Here is a 19,777-nt window from a genome sequence, read left to right on the forward strand (position 1 = left end):
TAAATGGTTTCTTTAGGCCTTTTCTTACTAGCAGCTTGTCATAAAGATGCATGATTTGTTCTAAATTCTTTAGTTGCATTTGTGAAAAACATCAAAGGTAACACAGTTTGTCAGACATGAAGGGGATTTTACTTTTTCACCAGCAAGGTACATCCTAAAATCCTAAATAGAAACTGGACAAATGGAGGATAAAAGAAGAAGTAGAAGGCCTCAAAAACTATCTACAGCAGTTGAACAGTATCTGAAAGAGACGTCCTCAAGAAACAGGAAGAATCCAGCAAAGACCTGACACGGCCTGAGAGATGCACCTGGACCTACAGTTAATCCACCTATTGCTCACTGAAGCCTCATCTCAAAACTTTTGCACAGTACTGTATAACTCATCATTGATCAGCTCACAGCATGCAAGTTGCACAGTGGGCTCCAAGGTACTGCATCTGACACAGATGGAGAGGCTTTGCCCTGCAGTAAAACTGAGGCTCATGAACAAACATTAACCAGAAGTCAATCCTGAAGGGCCCAGTCACAGCTGGTGGATTTACTCCAGCCTCAGGCCTCCACTTGCTCCAATAGAGGCCCTACAGATACACCACCACTCTTGGGACAGCTTTGATGCAACATATTGGATTAAGTCCTAAACAGGAGGAGGGTCACTAGGTGCTCATGTGCATGTGTGAGCGCTCAAGAACATGCACGCTTCTTTGTAAGTGTAGTTTTTCTTTGTGGGGGTCAGGGTGGAACCACGGCAGGGGGAGGAGGGGGGACTGCTTGGAACAGCTGGGCTGAGTCTGCAGGGGGACACACTTGGGCGAGAGGTGGGGGAAAGTTAGAAGACAGAAAGAATAAGAGAAGGAGAGGGGCGCGTACGTCCAGGCAGGCTGCTGACAGGCTCTTTTGAGACAGCAGCTGGTTAGAGTGGGGGTCTTACCAGCTGTGCCTTCGCTGACCTCTTCTCACAATTCTCCACCTCCTCTTCCCTTCCCGAACCCCACCTTCCCTCCCCCTACAAAATGGAATCCTCACCAAATGCAGCCAGAAATACACACACATACACAAACACACATACCATGCAGGACCATCTGTCAGTAGGAGGACAGTTGTCTCTCTGATAGCTCCAAACCGGTGTGGAGACAGTCTTGGTAAACAAAAGCCCAGGAGATATGGAGCTATTCTTACACAGGCATCTTGTAATGAGCCTCTTCTGACATCACAAATCCATAGCATCATCACGACCCAAAGGCTGTGACTCACAAATAACTTTGTGACAGAACAGGATCAAAATTAGCAATGCTGAGAATAGCAGAGTTTTACAAATCTCTCCCTTATCTTCGGACATAATCACATTATAAGGATGAAGAGTAATCAATAAACCTGATACATTGTCATCTGATGAAAGAAATAACTGAAAGTCATGTTATATTGGCTTTTTTTATGGTGTATTTGAGATAAAGATACCTACGTATAGGGGGAGGATCGTTACTATAATTGTCTAAAAGTATGGAGTTATTCCAGTAATAAATCCCATACATTCTAAATCAAGCCTCTTGGAAAAGAGGCTGACTCACCACCTCCCTCCTTGCTGCCTCCATTATGATCCGCATCTGGCCTGACATCAGATCAGCACCAACCAGCTTTGATTTGTACAAAAATGGAAAAAGTTACTTTGACTGATGCAGGCAGCATCACTTCAGAGGTGCTTATTCAGAGCAGCACTAAATCGAGCGCATCCGGAGAAATTGATTCAAGCTCTGTTCGTGTTTTTCTCTCTGCCGTGTGTAGCTGGCAGAGTGAATCTGCTGCATGTCAAGAGGACGACGAAAGCCTGAGAGCGGAGAATAAACAAAGAGGAGCAAGCCCAATACACTGATTTCTTCAGATAGGCTGATAAACTGAAGAGGAAATATTAGGCTCACACTCAGGGAAAGGAGGAGAGAGGAAACGTAATGCTTGAGCTGCGGAGAATCTCTTCGGATTTTTGTTTTATAATTTTACTTGATAGGTTCACAATCCACTGGCCGCTCTGCGTGGGACACTCCGCAAATGTTTGTGCAGCCCCTGAAATGTCTGTATTCGCAATAATTCTTAATAAGCAATAATGAAATATTTGGCTAGTAAAAAACTACATCCTCAGTCATTTTTTTTAATTTAAGCTTTAACTTGCGCTCATCTGTATCTTAAAACTATGGCTGCTGACTGATGAGTTTGGAACGGGCAACATCAGCAAAGAACAACAGAACTGTCATCACATTTTTGACCGAAATTTTGCAATAACTGCAATATGTAATAGCATCTTCATCCAGCTTACTCAGCCCAATTCAAACCAATTAGAGGAGCCAGGATGTCCCTGAGGTAATATATCTAAAACTGTTCAAACTTGGCAAGGATTTGTGTTTATGTAGGACACAGCTGCCTGTAGTAAGATGCTGATGGGTTCCGAGGCTTTCAGGGCTCAGAGGGAACGTACTCTACACAGCTCTGGGATATGAAAGTGTGTGCATAGCATTTACAGCCCTTGCACAAACATATTCTTCTGCAACTTGTGTTTTCATCCATGTGAAGCGTCTGCAACACAGTGTTGACATACTGTAGGAGCTAACTGAGCAAAAATTACATTTTGCCAGCATGTGCAACTTTTTTTTTTGTGCTTTTCCATATAAAGTCAGGAAACTTCAAGGAAGAGTTCTGTATTTTGGCAGGCAAAATTTTCTCCTCTTCTGTCCTCTGTTCTCCTCTCCCTGAAGGGTTAACTGTGTGAATATTAAATAGGGACAGATTGTATTAGATAACACAGACCTACATAAAGCCATGCACAGATTCACACACACACAGGCAGATTTATGACTGACTAATTCGCAGACGATGAAGTGTGTTCTTGAAGAATACGTCACAAAAGCTTAATGACTTAAGAATGCTATATACACCAATCAGCCACAACATTAAAATCACTGACAGGCAAAGCGAGTAACACTCCTCATCTTGTTACAATACAATGTTCTGCTGAAAAAACGTGCATCCTGACACTGATACATCTCACCAACCCAAACATTTGTGCAGATCAACCATCCATGGAAATACTGCTTAGGAAGGGGTTGAAAGAAGAGAGAGTTTGAGATTGGCCTCTAAAGATCCCCATCCCCAGTTACCAATAGGATGGGATCTGATGACATCTGTGGAAAGCAAGCCCCATCGGTAAAGACCTCTTCTCACAATAAACAGGGCCTTTTTCTATTTTTTTTCCCAAATCGCTGTATCACGGGGCTGCACGGTGGTGTTCCACGCTGGGGCCTTTCTGTGTGGAGTTTGCATGTTCTCCCCGTATATGCGTGGGTTCGCTCCGTGTACTCCGGCTTCCTCCCACTGCTCAAAAACATGTCAGGTTAATTGGTGACTCTAAATAGTCCCTAGGAGTGAGTGTGAGGGTGCATGGTTGTGTGTCTCGTTGGTCTCTGTGTGGTCCTGTGATGAACTGGCGACATGTCCAGGGTGTACCCTGTACCTTGCCCAATGACAGCTGGGATAGGCTCCAGCCCCCCCGTGACCCTGAGTTAAATTAAGCGTATATAGAAAATGGATGGATGGATGGATCACACCAGGACATCCTCACATGTTCTTTATCCACACTGTGACCATTCAGAGCTCTCTTGGCAGCTCGAGGAGAACCTGCTCAATAACAGACAGGTGACCATTAAGCTCAATTTGGTATATCTTTAACATTAATATTAATTTCTTAATACTGACATGCTTTAATGTGTTTTGTCTCATGATGAAAACACATACCAAGAAACATGTCCAACGTGTGTAACAATTTATATTTCTGTTTCATATCTTGTGCATGATACACATGGGAGACTGGAGCCCACACACTACAGGCAAGCCCATATGAATTTCTCCAAAATTGAGGCTTGGGCCTCAGGCAAACACTAAAAATGATTTTTTTTTTTTTCTTTTCCATGTTAGGCAAGGTGGAAAAACCAGAAATGTACACAAGGGGATTGTAGAAAAAAAACTGGGTGTGAAATAAATTAGCGCTGAGTGCTGTAGACTAAAGTATAATGAGGACGTGAAAGAGTATACATAATATATGTGGAGGAAGGAATCTGTGAGTGCCTCAGCAGGCAGACCTCTGAACATGTTCATTCACAAGACGCAGAAGCACACAAGCATCTCACATAAAGAGCAACATTATCATAAAGTTAACACAGGGATCAGGCTGTAAGACATAGTGTGGATGAGGAACTGTGGTGTGGCAGCCATCGCACAACAACACCGACATCATGCATAAACATCCCTACAATTGACAGGCAGGCAGCTGCTCTGCGAGCTGCTGATCTGTCCATCAAAACAAGTCTCCAAAGAACAGGATAGGTGAGGAAAAAAGCAAACAAAAAAACAGCAGGTCAGTTTGTCCTTCTTCCCTAAGCCTACAACCAGCCAGGTTGTCATCCACGATGCATTTGTATAGAAACAGCTGGCGCACTTTGTAGTAATATCCTCATCTTTTGATAGAGCCACACCTCAGTAATATAACACACCGAGTATATCTCCCATACAGCCTGTGTCCAGGGAATGAACGGCAAGAGTTGGCTGCCAGGATGTAAACACAGTCCATGTGAGGCACAAACCTGTGTGGAGTGTGTTACAGTACGTGTGTGTCAGTGAGAGCTGGAAGAGAGAAGAGGGGGGAAAAAGAACTTCAAAGCTGGTCTACAGCTAAGTAAAGGGGTTAAAAGGGGTTGAATTTTTCCTCCGGCTCTCAGGAATGCGGAGCAAGAGCAATAACACATTGCCTGAGTGGAGCACAGTGAGCATCATTAGATGGTCAACACACTCTCACGCACACGCACGCAGGAACAGAAAGTCTGGACTTTCTGCTCTCCCTGCACATATCAAGCAGCCATCTGGTGCACTGGATGGTCCAGGATGTGACTGAGTCAAGCTGTTGTCTATCCTTGCAGCCATTTATTTCTATTCTTCTCATTACTACATTGCCTCAGCCAACCTACTCTCCTCCTCCATCCCTGTGGAACAAATACAACCTGGTTGCCCTTAACCATTCCTGGAAAACAGGTAGAAAAGGGATGTCAAGGGATGGAGGAAAGATGAAAGAGCATAGTAAATGTAGGCTCACCTCCCCTGTCATACTGACTTCCCAGAGTGAAGTGGTGGTACAGGGTGAGAGATAAAGGGAGACAGGCTTCACAAATCACATCACAGTGTTCCCATTACATCAAATCATTTCCACGCTGGCTGGATGTCGCTTTGGCATCCCCACAATATTTCTCTGTGATCCCAGGCGAGAGCAGACAGAGCCTGTGGGAGGACAGTCTATATACTTTCTATTGATCTCCTTGTTAAGGCTTGTTGAGGCCTGAGGTCCTCGAAGCCTCACAATTTAAAATACAACTGTAAAAAAGAATAGGGACAAAAAGAAGGCTCTGTGCCTTTATCCTTGATTTCATCATGCTTGTGGAGTCATTTCAGATATTGCACAAAAGGACGTTAAATAGTTCCAGCTTTGAAGAAAGAAAATCGATGTTAGTGGATGTTTTTGGTTATTAATTCAAAAGGGAGCTTGAGTGTGGTTGGGACAGGAAATTCTTGAAGACAGAGAAAACTTTTTGAAAGAAAAGTGTGATCATTTTAGTTTTTGAAGGCAGTATCTGCAAATAAATGGGCATTGCAGTTTCGCTCCTTCTGCATGCCTCCCTTTTATCTTTTTAAGTGGATTTATTTGGTTGATTTCAGCAGTGAGGCATTTTAAACCACCGAAGCAGACATCTGAAATGTTATTTCTGTGGCATGAGAAAAAGATTAATCTGCTCAAAAAGCTGAAATATTGACTCATTGTCTTTCGAAGAGTTTAATGAGCAAATCAGTGCTGCTCTTGTATCTCTCCATTAAGTTAAAAGCTACAAAGAGAACATTAGCTTACTTTAATTTGCAAAGCTATCACTTTTCCCTGGAGCCAGATGCACACTCCACATTATGTAGTTTCAAGACTAAAACTGTGAGTATGCACTAATCTGCCTTTGATCATAAAGCTGTTCATACGTATAATCTTCCTCTTTAAACCTCAATCATTGCAAAATTGTACACATGTGCAATAGCCGGATTTTCACTCCCATCTTTTGCCATGAATGGATAGACACTTCCTTAATAAACCTCTGACTTAAAATCAATTTCAATGAATGTGAAACTGGGGCACTCAATCGAAGAGTGGCAGGACCTCAGAATACGAAATAGATCAAAAACTGTTGACACATGTCAACAGTTTTTGATCAGTTTTTGAAACAGGCAAAGGTTGTGTATGTATGCAATGTTTACACATCTGGCCTCTGAAGGTTTCTGTTCAGTTATTTTGGGCAACTATAAGTAAGACATGGTTAGCGTCGTACAGTAATGGAGGCTATAGCAACCTTGGTGCTAAGCCAAGCTGAAGGGGCTAATGAGTGTGGCCTAAATTTTAACATACAGAGGTGAATATCTCAATGCCTTCAGATGCCGTTCTCTTTGTCAACAAGAAGAGTCCATTGCATGCCCCCTCAGAGTTTTCTTTAATGCAGATGAGTGTTTTAAAGCTGCAGTCTGCAACTCTTTTTCAAGCATAATGCCTGGAACTGTCCGGGGATTCTCAAAGTAGTACATTAAATACCCCAATACAAAAAAAAAAAAAGAGTTCTCTAGGTCCCCTATATGTCCCGCTAGGTCCCTCCAAAGCCAGCAGGTTTGTTTACAAAATTGCAGACCGGACCGGTAAAAGGTAACCAATCAGGTTACGAGCTGGGCTCTGCTGCCTGTCAATCACCGATTGTGCACGCGCGATACAAGATAGGCTCGTCCCCACGCTTATTTATCTGGACTATTGAACTTCATTACGGGCTAGTCTACTTACTGTGTCTTCCATGATCGCAAATGACAGGTGAGTTGATGAATGAGGAGTCGTGTAGGCGCATCTGGCGTGCACGTCTACGTGCACGAGTTCTCATGTTTTGAAGGGGCGGGACAGGAAGTTGAATAACTTTTTATTTTTCGGTTAAAAAATAAGCATTTCTTGCATTTTGCGACTACGGAGGTCACCGTTTTCAACTTCAAGCGTTCTGATAGATCATGTAAACTCTTAAAATGCCAAAAAGTAGGACTTTACGTATGACAACAACAAATCTTGCAGACTGCAGCTTTAAAAGCCCAGAGCTAAATTTAGCCCCAGGTTCGCTGACATTGCAATTGAGGTTCAGGTTTTCATGGATAGTAATGTGATATACTGTCATTTCTGCTGTTGAGTTTTTCTTTGAAATATTCTGATATTTCTGAGGAGGTGTTAAAGTTCCCAGCAGCCGCATCTTTTCTTTAAAGCATTGAATTTCATCCCTTATTCAGCGAGCTAAATTGTTAACCTTAGTGTGATGCTCTGCTGAGCACCAGCCACCACTTGAATGCACCATATCCAACTAGCTTTCAGTAGAAAGTATACAGGTCAAATTCTATTTCCATTAAAGTTTTTTTTTATCTTTTGTTGTTATCAACTTTTGCAGTTGTTAGTTTTAAAAATTACTTTGACATAATGTTCTGTTGTGAAAAAATAGCATCAAAACCCTTTGCCTCTCATATCTGAGTGTAAGGTTTAGAAGACGCTTTTTTCCACACTGGCTATCCATACACTACTCTATGGAGGACACAAGACACCAGAGAAAAGCAAATATGTGTAGTACTTGAGCACCGTCCTGTCCTTTTAAATTGTAATGTAAATCATTTTACTCACTGGTTCTCACTGGTTGTTCTCCGTTTGTCCTAAGGTAATGAATTAAACTTCCATAATTTCACATTTTGGAATTCCACAAAATAGGGGAGATGTAAATGGCAGTGCCCCTCCTTCAAATTCATTGTATTTTGATGATGTTTAATGAGCGCCTGTAGTCTCTGTAGTCTCTGACTGCACTGAGCTTTCCAGTCCATTCTTTCGAACAGTCATGCAACATAATACTTGACGGCCTGGCTGTACAGGAGGCCCTGGCTTGAGCTGCGTACTGATTTACGGTTGTTGTGGTTGGCTGAACTGCCATTGAGAAACCCTGACATTCTACTGGACGTGCTGGGCTTACTGGGTGGACTGGCTACTCATCTTCCTACAGTTCAGACAGACAAAGGCAAGCCTGTTCCTCCGGGAGGCAGCAGGCTGAGACTGCCACTTCCCCTGACCAAAGGAGACAGAGGGAGAAGGGGGAGAGTGAGACGTATGAAGACATGTGAAGACGGAAAGCATAAAAGAAGAGATTAAAACTTGACTGATGCAATAAAATAGGATAAATAAAGGAAATAATAAAAAAAATGTGACGGTAGGAGAAGCAGCGGTAGTGAAGAGAAGGGGTCCACAGGCTGGGGACTTAGGTGCATTTTGTTCAAAAGGGTTCTTGTATAATGACCTAGAATCAGTTACGATGGAACTTTTTACTGCCCTTTTCACAAAGTATTTGCCTAAGCACCTAACTATGATCGAAAAAGATCTCCATCTTTCACAAATGCTCGGCCCTTTTTTTTGTTTGTTTTCTTTTTTTTTGTACAAAGGCATTTTCCTGCAACTTCCCTGTGAAACAGGACACCTCTCCCTCCTCCATTTTGCCCACTTTTAATCTCTCTGTTCATCTCACCAGCACCTACTACGGCTCCTGACCTTTTCTTCTCTTGGACTCCACCTTCATCCATCTGCTACTGCAAATCGCTTCTGTCATGTGAAAAGCAGTTTGGAAGATTTGGACTGCCTATTGGTCTCATTTTTCAGATGTCCTCTTTTCAGTGTCTGAACTGTAAAGGTAAAAGAGCTTTTGAATCAGACACAGAAAAAAAAACTGTTGCTTATTTGAAGCACACAAACACATGATCTTTAGGACTGTGAGAAAACTGTGGGATGGAAATAAGTTAATAAGCTAACTAGTGCCAGTTAGAGGCTAACTTTTGGCAAATAATGAAGTATTTCTTTATAGAAACACACCGACAGGAACGTTTCACGTGGTGGCTCTGAAACTGACGTCAACAATTACAGGAGAAAAGAGACTATGCTGATCACTTTTAACCCATCTGCAAGACCGGTAGTCCAGACAAAAATAAAACAAGCAAAATGATCTCGGAAAGTCAATCCTGTGTGTCTATATTGTAACCCTCAGAGCACTGATATTAAACACATGATTCTACTGGAAATGGGAAAGGATTTAATAGTCTTGTTTCAGCAGGTCTATATGTATTTATTTATTTATTTTTTCTAACAGTTTGAAATGCGCTATAATAGCTATAAAAGTGGTATTTTTCTCTTGTTGGGATGGTGCACATCCCTGTGCATCTCTGTGGTTACTAAGGTAGGCAGCCTTCTCGTGTCACTATATCATTTCTTTTTCATAGTTCTTGTAACTAACCTCTTTTTTGTACACTTTTGCACAAAAGCAACCAAAGATGATTATAGTTTAATCATATGTCGCAGAACATCGGCGCTTTCTCAGAACGCAACTGTCAGATGATGGGTACAGATGAAATGCAAACGCGGGCAAACACTGTTCCAAATAGCCGTGTATATACCAGTAAAACATTTGCTCAATGTCTGCCTTAACAGAATAACCAAAACACGTGCTTTATTGGAGCACATACATTACCAGTTGAAGAATACAAGCACACCTACCCATTGAATAAAGTAGAGGTAAGGGTGTCCACACTTCTTGTTGGTACTGTGTGCTATGGAGGAAATACAACGGGGTCTTGACATGTATATTCACTACCAGCTGGCTATTACATAACATCAGCATTCCTGTAAGAGGCACTATTTCTGTATTTACAATAAAGCCACTGTGTCATTCAAAGTGACTTTATAGCATTTTTATCTGCAGAAGCATCAAATGTCCTGAAAGGGATTTATTGTGCGCCTGTGGTAGTCAATATACTGCTGATCCTGTATGGCTTGTCATTTTTTTTTTATCTCAGAAAGCATGATGTTTCTGTAAACTTTAGTTGGGCAGTGGTTACTAGGCCTTGTGTATGCCATTTCTTTCTTTCTTCTTTCAGATATTTTTATATATTTATCTGTCTTACATGTTTTAAAAGAATTAAAGATCTTGTCCCAAAAGCGATCATTTCCTCCATCCATCTCATTCTTCTCTTGTTTATGATCATGATGCCAACAGCTGGCAAAGGGGGGCACATCTGGCACGCGTATGGCCACTATAGACAGACAGGCGACTAGAAACAAATTTAAGGCTCTGTGAGTGGCAAGGATTTTAAAATTACTTCTATATAGGGTATTTTAAGGGATAAAAGTACTACAATAACAAATTGGGCAATGAAAGAAGAATAAACAGGGAGGAAGGGTTACAAAACAAGGAGCAGTGAAAAAACACATGGTAACACCTGCAATTTAGAAAATCAAGTGGAGCAAACGGTGAAATAAAGGAGGATGGAATAGAGGTGAGTTAAAGATTACAGGGGAGACGGAGAAGACAGCAAGAGAGCAAGGAATGAAGAGAGGCACAACTCAGGAGAGATGAACTGATGGAGGCAGAGGGGGAGATGAAGGGAGGACAGTCATGTGGAGTCAGATGCTCCTAATCAGCTACTGTCAGAGCTTCTCGCCATAGCAACCATGAGTCATAGCACGGGTAAACAGAGAGAACAGAAAATAACGCACACACCTCGGAGGGGGGTATCCTTTTCTTTCACTTGAGCCGACATTTGCAGAGGTGACTGGCATAACAGTAAACAAGAGAAAACAATAGCAGTTTCTCAAAAGAAAACCTTTGTTTGATGTCAATTTCTTTTTCTTATTTTTCTTGATATTTGCTTTACATTACATTGACACAATTAAATTAAAACACAAATTTTGAAAAAATGACCTTTTACACAATGACTTTTGATGTTTTTTATGATGAAACCATAAGTTTCACATAGATTTGCATGTCTTGGGGTGTACTTTCGCTGATATTCATCCTTGTCGTGGTTCAAGACGGAGCTGCAAAGAGTCTGATAAACTGCCTCAAGTGATGTTAAGCCCATGTCAGCTGACAAGATTTTCAGTCAAGCTTTACTAAGTAGAAAGAGAATATTTCAGTTTTTACAAATGCCAAGCAAAATATTCACTTTTCCCATGTGATATTTCTAAGTTTGTAAAGACTTTTCACTTTTCAACGGTCTCCATCCAGGCATGTTCCTTAAACTTTATTTTGTCAGGCTTTGTCATATTTTCTCACACAATCACTTAGGACCAATCCCAATTCTTTCCCTTGGCCCTAACCCAGAGTTTCACAGGAATAAGGTGCCCCTTTCTTTTTGGGATCATATAGCCATAAAGCCCCCAGTGTCATTTGGGCATATAAAGTACGCGTCTAAAAACGTTGGCACCTACTCTAGTTGAAATCCAGGAGTAGTGGTCTTTCACTTGAAGGGTCAAATTACCACTTCTCATTGGTTCCTAAAGTAAAAGAGGCACCTTTTCCCAGTAAAATGGAGTGGTAGAACAAGTGGTAGGGCCAAGGGAGGAGGAGGGCGGATCGGGATTGAGCCATAGTATTTCCAGACAGACATGGATTTTCCACAGTGACTGATTCTTTTTAGCTGCATTTAACTTGACTACTCTCACACATGTAAGGTTTGTTTCCTATGTTCCCCCCCATCAGATGAAGACTGGCATCAGCTGTCCCACATCACTCTGTCTATGTGTCTGCTTAAGACAGTCCTGAAGAGCCTTACAACACACACCAAACAGATGCCCATCGCTTTAAGTGCTGTCACTAGCTCCTCCATCCCACCCCCACCTCACACCCACTCTTTTCCTCTCTCTCTCTCTCTCTCTCTCTCTCTCTACTCTCCACTCTTCACATAGCACGGTGAATAGGCCCCTCTGTCCTCTGGAAGATTTAACTTGGGTTCTGTCTGTTGTTAACAATCTCTCTCCCTCTGAGTCACTCTGATATAGTGCAGTGGAGAAGGCAGCATCGTTGGACCTAAATGGACTTTTTTTTCTTCATCCTGCGCTGTGATAGAAAAGCTCACCAGCGAACATGCTGTACATGCAAGCAGAAAGTCACTGTATGTGGGCAGAGGACACTGTAAATAACACAACATTAGAAACTAACAGTGCTTGCCTTCCTCTGATTCTTTGGTCTCAACAGACCATGTGTGCTCATTTACCATCTCTGTATAGGTAACGCAGAGAAAGAATGCAGTCATGGCATCCTAGAAAAGATAAAAGCATCTATAGCCCACTCTACCCTGTCATATGTTCACACGGGTTAAATGTAATCAGACAAAGCCAAGAACAGATAAATGAGGCGAGAATGGGGGATCTGTAAACTGAGAGCTCACTTGATCAATTTTCAATCCCAATACCTGAAGCAGCTTCAGGTGCTGTTTACACATACCCGGGTATTTTGATAAACGAAGACCTTTCCCTTCGTTTGTGCCTTTCGTTTATACACAAACGGAGTTTTTTCCTCCGAAAAACGAGGCATAAAAAAAACTCTGGCAAAAGTGGAGATTTTTTAAAAACTCCGTTTAGCGTTTGTGTATAAACTGGTTGAAAGAGACAAAAACGGAGTTTTGGGCAATTGAGAATGAGGATTTGTCGTCATAGTACAGAGCCCCGCCCCTATCTGCCATGTTGGCAGCCGCAGGATGCTAGCGTGAAAACGCCATTCTCTCCGTTCGTTTACAGTGTACGCGTGTGTTTTTAAATCAGTAAGTTTAAACAGTCCGGAATTGCAAGAACATGCCTGGAAATCACTGCTGTGTGAAGAACTGTACAGTACCTCACATAATACGTTTGGGAAACATAGGAACAACGAAATACATTTTTTCGAAGTTCTTCCTGTCAGCGGTTCTCTATTTGGCTTGTGTGGAATTCTCATTGTTCTAACACTGCCACCGTCAGGCTTGGCATAATTTATCAGCTCTTGATAGCGTTTTTATGCTGATCAATGTAGATGTGTTTTTTTTTTTAAATGGGGCTGTGTGCACCTAGTTTTTTTTGCAAACGAAGGTTAGAAAATATGCGTTTATCAAAATACCCGGGAATGTGTAAACAGCACCTCAAACAATCAATAAAAAAATCTGTTAACCTTTTTTTTTTTTTTAAATCAGATACCATATGCATACTATATGTGTACATGTAGTATGCATGTATACATCCCTTTCAAGATTTTCACCTTTAGCGGCAGATATATGCAGAATATACACCGATTCGTCTGAGAATCTGAATGTGAGCTTAGTTTAGCATAAAAACTGCAGACACTGAAACAGCTCTAATGACAATGTCAAAAGACATTCTGCCAAAAGCCCAATTTTTACCTCACCACTGGGGATAAAAGGGCACCAGCAGCTTATGTTTTTTGTATTTATGCTAAGCTAAGCTATTATATTTAGCTATATTTAAGTATAAATAATAAGCATGTAACCATAAAATGCAGTTAGAATGGAAACTTTGTGAAAGTGTATTTAATTAAAATCGCATCTGGCTGGCATGTTATTCCCTAGAAATCTTTTTTTTCCTTTGTTCGTTTTGGTGAGCTACAGAGTTTTTAGCTATATCCAGTAGTTTACAGTTTTTAGGGTAAGCTATGCAATAATAATTCTCCTGGCAGTAGCTTCATTGGCATGCAGACATGAATGTGACATAATTTTTTTACTCATAGGGAATATAAGTGTGAACATGCCTATTTATCAAAATGCCATAATGTTAAACTATTTCTTTACCCCCAACTCCATGTTTTCCTTTTAAAAATTAGTTATTCAAACTTTTTTTTGTATACTGTGTAGAGACAGTAAAATTGCTCACCCTGAAGAAGGAGGTATGGGATTAAAAGCTTTCAATGTCAGACGCTCATTCATTGAGAGCTCAGTGCCATTTGGGGCAATCCATTAACAAACAAGTGACATGGGGCAAGCAACACAGTTGCTAAAAGCTTGGAAAATTATATAGATCAGATCAGACCCACAGGAAGGGAACTAATGTTTCAGAGGCTTGCAGAGATTTGGATTTTGTTTTAGATACAAGTCCTTTATTTTACTGTTGCATCTGAGCTTCAATAGCTAAACGGGTTGTGATGAAAAAATGAGTCAAGATGTCAGCAAGATAAGAATATACCACCCGTTTCCATTTTATTGTTATTCTCAGAGAAAACGCCACCAAAGCTATCAAAGATATAACTATGTAAGTACACACTTGCACATACAAGCAAGCCTGCTTTTGTTTTCCTCTGCACACATGTATGGTCCAACACACAGAGCTAACACACTGCTGCCGTCACACATGACTCCCCCCTGGAAAGGCACTCAAATCCATTGCTCCAATCATTTATCAATCCAAAATAACACAATACATATTAGTAAGAGCACATAATATGAGCAGAAACAGACTAAACAATTGGCCTATGTCTTGTGAGCACACCATTAGTGTGTGGAGTAATGGAACTATATAGGAAAAAGGAGTGGTTGCGTTTAACAAGGCTGCAGAAATCAGATAACTCCACTCAGCACATACTGAAGGCACTCAGGCATTAGACAGCAGAGTTTGTGTGTGTGTGCGTGTGTGTGTGTGTGTGTGTGTGTGTGTGTGTGTGTGTGTGTGTGTGTGTGTGTGTGAGAAAGAGAAAGCAAGACAGACAATGACGAGAACGTAAATGTCAGAAGGCATGTACATCCTCTGGGTCAAAGTTCTGAGCAGACTGACGTGATCATATTCAATTAAAAAGAAGGCTCTGCCTGAACTTACAGACAGCCTGCCTCCCTCTGTTTGGTTCATCGTGTTTCCTCTCTTTATTTCTATTATCTCATCTTTCCTATGCTCCTCTCCTGTCCAGCTCCTAACTCTGAGCACGTCCTCTTCCTCCACTCATCTCCTTCCATCCGTCTTCTCTCCAACATCTGTCTGGTAATTCAAATCTAATTTTCTTAGTCGGTTTCTTTAATTAATCCCACCATCTTGACTGTGTAATCAATTTAAGGAATTCAGGTTGAGGGTTTGGCTTCATTCATCGACACCCACATATCTACATCAAGCAAATGTCGCGTACACAGGAGCCCAGTACCAACGGTAACTGTAACTGTGGAACATTGCAGTTAACTAAAAAAAAAACAACATATTTTATAGTTCCAGTCATAATCTTTTATGCCTGGAATGTTTCACCCTGAAGTCTTAGCAGTCCAGGTGTTCAAGAAGCAGCACTTTCAAAAAGATTACAAGCAGTTCATAAACCAGTAATGGACTATCTCTAAACTGGACCCAGAGCGAGCACAGTCAGTCTGGCAACAGTAGCAGTGCCGGAGCTGGAAGCGGAGCTGCTTGTTTAGCAGACCCACCCTGACTAACACAAAGGGGGGCAACGCCCTCCTCCTCCACCAGCCAACACAGACAGCTCCCTGATTGGCCAGCAGGATGACCTTTGATCCCGGTTGTATTGTGGTCACAGCAGGGATAACCCTCCCCCCTTCTGTGTGTGCGTGCGTGTGTGTGTGTGTGTGTGTGTGTGTGTGTGTGTGTGTGTGTGTGTGTGTGTGTGTGTGTGTGTGTGCGTGTGTGTGTGCGTGCATGGAAACAAAAGACTGCTAAGTCCTAATGCAGCAATCAGAGCAGTGGAAGAGGGGAAATGGTCTAAGGGGAAATGGAGTGTGTGTAGGTGTGAGAGTGTACATACATGTGTGGGTACGCTGCTGTGTTGAAAGGGGGTGTTGTTATTATCCTCTGCTTGTGATGGCTGAGTTGCCGTCGTGATTAGTTACATCACAGCTAATTAATGTCCTGAAGAGACTTGCTCTGGACTTCTATCTTTTTCCTGTCCTCAGATCGCCAGCTGCAGAGCAGATCTCGCATTCCCTTAGCTCCAGGTCGGAAGCAGGGGTGTTGTTCCAGTCAAATCCTCAGTCCAAACTCAGGCCTCAGTCCATTCATTAGCCTAATTTTAACACGAGCATTGGGGAAAGGACATATGTGAATGATGACAGAAACCACACTCTTTATTCATCAAAGCCTTTTGGTTTCCACCCCAGTGTTGCTTCCACCAGTATGGAGCAATCATTTTGTAACAACTTCTACCATGACATTGATTGTGAGCGTGCTATAATAATGTAGGTTATGAATTAAACTGTGGCTCTGTAAGGGCAAAATGATGGCAACAGTGGAGAGAACAAAACGTGGTTCCTGATCGCTTTTTAATCAGACTTTAGGCTGATTTTTCATTTTTATTTTTCATTTTGTGCATGATTACATTTACAGATATCTAAAAAGGGAATATTATCATTGGCCCAAAATGAACACTTGACAGTCAGTACAGGTCAAATTTGCCTGACTGTGTGTACAGGAAGGAAAGTAAAGCTTATCATTTTGTTTTAAAACATGAAAATTATGAAACTCACTGACTTGAAAATCCGTATGACATGTCTCACATGTAAGTTAAAGTTGGTTTTCCGTTTGCCTTTGAATGTGTTCACTTGCAAAGCATTAATGTGCCAGTTTCAGGTTTCACAAATCAGTGACAAGCCTCATGCCTGTAGCCTGGAGACCAAACTTTTCACTCCTCTGTAAACATCCCTGAGCAAGGTCATACGGAGGCAGTCCCTGAAGAGGAGTACACAGAAAGAACCGGTACATCCAAAAACACCTCAGTAGTTACCGTGGTTTATTCAAGTTCTTCAGGTAAAAATGATTTGGACACTTGCTCTTACTGTGGACTTGTTTTCTTGCCAGCTGTTGCCCAAGACTATTTAACATTCTTAATGACCCACTAGACCAAACTCTGGTCCAAATCTGTTTATTTATAGACCTGAAATTGTCCTCAAAATTCAGAGATATCCTCTGATAGGGCTCCATGTGAGATGGCAAATCTCCAAAACATTCCGTCCAGACTTCTTGCACAGATGACCCAGCCTGACATGAAATCTTTGATGTACTGCAAAGAACTTTTTGCATTGTTGGAATCGACCCAAATGTCACTCTGGGGTCAGAAGGTGTCTCACAAGGAGAACCTCCAGCTGTGAAGTACATGTATGAATGGGCAATCGTGGAAAAAAGTTTCGACATATTACCCAGACATTCTCCAGCGTTCATGAAAATGGCAACAGACAAAACTCAGCCTCAATCCAGTCTCATTATTAGAGCCTCCCATTAATGGCAGCCTTACATTGGTCACACCTAAACACATTTAAAACCAAACTTCTCATTCTGCTACCCAATCTGAGGTCAAATATAGAGAATGACATGTCCTGATCCAAAACCTCCCCTTCAACCCTGCTCTCCATGGGAGTGGTCCATGGCTGGGGGGGGCTGAGAAACCTACTTTCTTAATACATCTCATATGACTTTGTCCTTGCTCTGAACCACTTGTCAGGGAAGACCACCCCTTAACAGCATGACTGGCTGTCTGAGGAATGCCGTGTCACGGAACAGATGGAGACCCACAGACAATAGAGTCGCACGCACTTACTAGGCCATATATATGAAGGCATGTGCCGATTGTCTGAGTGTGTGTGTCTGTGAGAGAGAGATGGAGAGAAAGCGTTCTTCCAGCATTTTGAATGGCATTTTGAGGCAAGTTTGCTCTCATGAGCCCCCCATTCATCTCATGGATGAAGGAGCGATCACATACATTTCTCCAACAAAGAAACGGCACCCAAAAGCTGTGAAAATGATGCAATTAGACCCAAAAGACACAATTCACCAAACGGCATGATGCAATGAGGAGAGATAGAGGAAATCATGGAGAAATGTATCAAATGGTCTTAAATGTTGAAAACTTGTTTCAGTGGCCAAGCTGTCCGGGATAAGGGGGGGGGGACATGAAGCATCACCTTATATGAGTCAGTAATTACCAAAAAGCCAATGTGAATCTTTACAGCTCAATAAATACGTCATTCCCACGCCAATAATGACGCAATGAGCCTGGTTTCCGGACAGTAACTGCTGAAACAGGTCCACAATGAGCTGTGTTTGTATTCCAATAACAAGACTGCAAAGTTTGGGCTTTTCATTTCCCATTTGCAGCCTACCAGAGGGCACGCTGAGGCCACCAGTGTGGTTGTAGTTGTGTATGAGAGCCGATCAGAGTCCTGCTATGACACAGTCGTGCTCTTTGGTTATGGATCACGGCTTTAAGGCATCAGAAAGCCTTGAGCTGCCACAATTCATTCATTTCCCATATACGGGCCCGCCGGCGAGATGCCCATCAAACGCGACGCAGTTCTATCCGAACCACAGCCTATAATGGAGCCGGGACACACTCCTCCGAAATTCAGTATGCGATCAGTCTGTGCGATATTATTTTGGATAGGATCGACAGATTCTAAAGACATTACCGGGTTACCTAATAACCCTGAAAGTGTCAGTAGGGATGCCAGATTGGTCGTGAATCCAGTGAACTCACCCAAGAGAACGACGGATGATCGGCTCCCCGCTCTGCTTCTGTGTAAATCCAGGACCCCGGGCAGAAATGTGTTATTCAGAGGAGGAATCTGGTGTAGGTGATTTCACAAAATCTTCTTCATCCGCGCTATGAAAGCGGTGTGAGGAGGCGACGCTGAATCAACCTGGTCGGTGCAGGAAAACTCCCAGACAAACAGATTCAGAGCAGCGATTCTGTCTTACTCATGCAGTCAAACCGTTTTGGGATTTTTTTTTTTTTTTCGGGGTTCCGAGGGTGATTTCGCTGGAAATTGGCGTGTATGTAGTAATCACGGATGCTTTGGTTGTTGACTGTGCACTTACTGGGCTGCTTCTCCCGACTCCACCCGCTAACCCAGCCTTCGCAGTGCGCCCATTGGCACAGACCGCCGGACATGCAAATCCACTCTTCCCATTGATGTTTTCCAAAAAAGAAAGAAAGAAAAAAGAAAAAAGCCCAAGGTTCGGTTTCAGTTATTCTCCTGCGCCACCGTGCGGTACATGCCCAGCCAGTCCAGCCATACCTGGAAGCTCTCCGTCTGCCTCGAGAAAACCGTTTCATACCAAAAAGGCAGAAGATAATTAAACTGAAAGAAATGTTCCTGGGTGGGCCCTCGGAGTTATATACCATATTATTCAACTATTGCACTGGGTCAGTCAATTAAGAACGGAATTGGCCCTCAAACATGTGTGTTTACCAAAGGGGGGATATATCCGTGTGCACAATTACTAGGCAAATGGATTAGCAAAGGATTTTTATAAACCTGCCTGATTTCTCTGAGCTTTAAGACCAAAAGTATCTAACAAGCAACACAAAATGGCCTTTTCAAATGTCCAAAGATCTGCTTGGGGGGGGCACATCAGTTTGACCAAATTCAAGTGAGGAAGCGAATCAGGTCATTACTCTGATATTTCTGCCAGGTTGCCAGGTCCTTCATAAAAAAGTCTTGCTTTTATTTAAGGCTGCAGACTTATTTTTATAAAGTGGCTTTCAGAAACTGGGACCAAGTTTGAGAGTTGAGTTTCAATCCATCTTCAGCATGAAAAAGGCCCGTGCCAGCATCCCTTCTCCATCTGGCTGAGGCTTTACTCAAAATGGTACTCGTTTGCCACGTAGTTCTAGTGTAATTGTCTTTTTTCTCTGCTGTAGCTGATGAAATTCTAAAATCTTAAAATATGGTTGTAAAGTTTATGCAGATTCTCTGGTGGGGATAGATCAGAGCTGCAGGTAGACCAGTCCAGTACCCTACTATTCAACAGCCATGCCTTTGAAATGAGTGCACAATGTGACTGCCATTGGATGGATTGGATGGATGGAATATGTTGTCTTTATTGCATGAGGTCTTCTTCTGTAAGTGTGCATTTTTTGTGTTGATA

General features: G+C 42.2%; 1 protein-coding gene across 1 annotated transcript in view; it reads right to left on the reverse strand.

Annotated features, from left to right (window-relative positions):
* numbl (NUMB like endocytic adaptor protein) overlaps positions 1–18,811 on the reverse strand; it is a 61,632-nt gene extending 42,821 nt beyond the window's left edge. The window contains exon 1 of the mRNA XM_075473967.1: positions 18,384–18,811. The gene's annotated coding sequence lies outside the window, so the exon portion shown is untranslated. The remainder of the gene's footprint in view (positions 1–18,383) is intronic.
* Between the last annotated feature and the right edge of the window lie 966 nt (positions 18,812–19,777).

The sequence above is a fragment of the Odontesthes bonariensis genome, chromosome 9 (assembly GCF_027942865.1).
Source record: "Odontesthes bonariensis isolate fOdoBon6 chromosome 9, fOdoBon6.hap1, whole genome shotgun sequence".
NCBI classification, from domain to species: Eukaryota; Metazoa; Chordata; class Actinopteri; order Atheriniformes; family Atherinopsidae; genus Odontesthes; species Odontesthes bonariensis.